At 33.7% G+C, this 3,227-nt stretch overlaps 1 long non-coding RNA gene across 3 annotated transcripts; it reads left to right on the top strand.

The window, feature by feature from the left end:
- The first annotated feature begins 532 nt into the window (after positions 1 to 532).
- LOC25496057 (uncharacterized) lies at positions 533 to 3,019 on the top strand. 3 transcript variants are annotated; one of them, XR_003013243.2, is made up of 6 exons: positions 533 to 881; positions 983 to 1,018; positions 1,614 to 1,664; positions 1,744 to 1,813; positions 2,002 to 2,114; positions 2,501 to 3,019. It is a non-coding gene; the product is annotated as an uncharacterized lncRNA (long non-coding RNA). The 3 variants fall into 3 exon arrangements; XR_005642188.1 differs by lacking the exon at positions 983 to 1,018 and having other exon boundaries at positions 534 to 881; XR_003013242.2 differs by having other exon boundaries at positions 536 to 1,018.
- The last annotated feature ends 208 nt before the right edge of the window (positions 3,020 to 3,227 follow it).

Genomic DNA, 3,227 nt, shown 5'->3' with positions numbered 1-3,227 from the left:
GGAGAAACTAGCAACAGTGGTGCAAGCTCCTTGTGTCGGTCCGTTGCGAAGAAAGCAACAATAGTGTTACAAGCAAGTAAGAGCGCTTGAGGGGGGAGCACAATACATAGATAAACGTACATACACCATTTTAGAATAACAAGCCATGAAATTCTCTAAATCAATAATGTGGATTTGTACCCGTGTAAAAGTAATAACATTCTTTTGTAATAGTCTATTAACTATGTCACTCTAGAATAAAGTTGGTTATATTTTGTTATAACACGTTTTAAATAATTTGCCATACAAACAATATTGAGGAATTGTCCGTTTAAAGTAAATCAGACACTACAAAAAAACGCGAGAATTCTGGCGGTTTTTTAAACCGTCACTATTCACGGTACATTTTGGCAGTTTTAATAAACGCCGGTATTATCTGCGTATTACGGCGGTTTTACATGCCACTATCGACAATAATTTCCTTAACAATTTATATTGTACAATACGTCGGTTTAAACTGCCGGTATGTACAATTATTTGATTTTAGATTGGCGCACTCTTTTTTAGATTGGTGCACTAACATTTGTTTCCCCCTTTTTCCTTTAATCCTTTATATTACCCCCCCTTTTTTTTAAGCTACATTTTTATTGCCCTTATCTCTCTCAAACCATTTCTCTTTCTCTTTCTCAGATTCAGCCTCACCGTGGCACCGTCACTCTATCGTTCCATTTGTCACAAACCTTTCACAAACCCTTTCTATGTTTCTCACATAAACCCCAATCATAGATCTGCTCTCAGTTTTCGGATCTGACGGTGGCGATGATTTGCGTTTTAGGATATGACAACGGCGAGGGTTTATCTCTTTGGAATCTCTCTCCTCAGTCGCCGTCGGAGGAGGACAGGTAACTACCTCGATCTTCTCTTCTTTCATTCAAATCGATAATGCATTGTTTTTTAAAATCTAATCTCTTTTTTGTTGAGGGAAATCTTTTGTGTTGCAAAGTGTTGTTGGAAGGAGACTTTCTTCCTCGTAGATCTGGTATTATTCAGATCTTATCTATTTCGTTTTGTGTTTATTTTTGTCTCTCTTTGTTTCGAAGCCTTTCATTTTTTGTTTTTTTAAATCTAAAAAGTTTTGGTTCTATGTTTTTGGTTTTTGATGTTTTGGATAACCCTAAATGGCTTGTTTATTCTGAGTTGATAAATCCTAGCTTTGTGTGATCTCTTTTGTCGTCTAAATGCCCAAACTAACATGGGTAAATATTCTTCTAAAATTGATTCCCCAATTCAACTATTTATAATTTATTCAAGTTGTTGGCGTGTTTAGTTGCCCTGTTATTTTATTTTTTCTCTTTTGTAGCCTTTGTTGACAAATGGGTCTTTTCCTTTTGATGTCTATACATAGAGAGTGCATCTGAAAAGGAAATTTTCCTCATTATTGTTAATCTTCAAGTGAGTTCTTTTAACAACGACTATGAATGAATCAATATAGAACTTCAAATGTTTAGAGTTTTGAAGTAGATGGATTGCCGTTGATTTGGATAATGTTTTGTCTTCTATTTTTTCATGAACATTTTCACCTGTTTTTCTTGTGTTGAACTGAACTATTAGGTGACTATGTTTTATTATTTCAGCCATTGTTTCTAGTGAAAAGTGAGGTCCATCATTTGGTTGAGATCATTTAGGTATTGGTTTATTTACCTCTTCTTGGAAGTTGTTTTATGTTGGATTTTTTATCTGCTATCTGATTATAATGAACTATAGGTATGGGAACAAAACTACCTCTAGTGAATAAGTGAAGTGCAGGAAACCAAATTTACATTAAAGGTATAAGGTTAGTAATTTGTTTTAATTGATGGAGAATGGGTGTCTTTTTGATTTACATGAAACTTGGGTTGATGAAAAATGGTGGCCTTGTTTGATTTATATAAAACTTGTGTTAATGGCAAAGTTTCCTTGTCTGGTTAATTTAATCTCAGGTTATGCTTGAAGGCTAACACCTATATATGTGAAAATTTGCAGGCATACTCTTAAAGCTGCATATTTTGTGGCTGAACAAATATGGATTCTTGTGAGCGAAGGTCCTAGAGATAGAAAATGCAAGTGATTTGAGTTTAAGTTCATTATTCTTAAAGGTATATCATCCAATGGTAATCTCTCCATTTTAAAGTGTTTTGTTAAAACAAGTCTATGATTTCACTCTTATGTTGACGATTACAAAATCTTGGGGAATAACATCAATTTTTTACCCTTGAGTAAGATGATGACTTGAGACTTACGTTTTCTAATATTTTCAATTGTGAAGCTTTCTTGCACTATTCTTTGTTTAGAAAGTCAAGCAACAAAAATTCAAGCACAACAGGGTTACATGTTTTTAGAAAGACAATGTTTTAAGCATGTTTGTGATTAGAATTAAAATATTGAACGTGTTATAACATTCTATATTATTGGTACTTAGTTTTTTTTCTTTCCGTCTTTGCTATAGCTTGTGGGTGGGGCTTAATTTGTTCTAATTATGCAGGATTTTGGTTCTTTTGCAGCTACAGTGTTGGATTTATATGTGCTTGATGAATGTGTGTTTGGTGTACTATGCTACAGCAGGGTCTGGTTGTTGTAGTCTATGTTGGTTGACAGTGTTGCAGCTCTGATATAAGGGCTCTTTTGCTGCTGAGAGATCTGGTTTACTCCTAAATATTTGCATGTTGTTCTTTCTTAAGCTCCAGCCCGCTATCGGTGGTATGGATACACGAAGATATGTGCCTGCATTTTGGTTGTTTGTGAACTGGATTGCACATCCATATATGTTTCTTGTATTGTTTTTTTTGGGAATTTTATACTGCTTGAGTTATGAGCGTTGTTATTCCCTTTGTATGTTCTGTTTTTGCAGCCAGTTTATAATCTGTGCTCCTGTTTGTGTGTAATCAATTTTATTGGTTGTTAAAAAAACATTACAAGGTAGTATAATTTGTTGAACTATTTATGTTACACTATGTAATATTACAATCTGTGTTTGAAAAATAATTTATATTAGTATTAGGAATTGTTATTTCAATGCAATTTTTTTTATTTAATAAGATGACCATAACGGCGGTTCTAACTACCACTATATTCAATTTTTTTTCCTGAAATAAATATATATTATGGCGGTTCAAACTGCCACTATGTGCAATTTTAATTTTATGGAATAATGTATATTATGACGGTTGAAACCGCCGCTTTACACAAAAAACTAGCCGCCGCATTATTCA

Source organism: Medicago truncatula, chromosome 6, assembly GCF_003473485.1.
Source record: "Medicago truncatula cultivar Jemalong A17 chromosome 6, MtrunA17r5.0-ANR, whole genome shotgun sequence".
Taxonomy (NCBI): Eukaryota; Viridiplantae; Streptophyta; class Magnoliopsida; order Fabales; family Fabaceae; genus Medicago; species Medicago truncatula.
The sequence above is the reverse complement of the archived record's forward strand: the minus strand, read 5'-3'. Positions and strand labels throughout refer to the sequence as shown.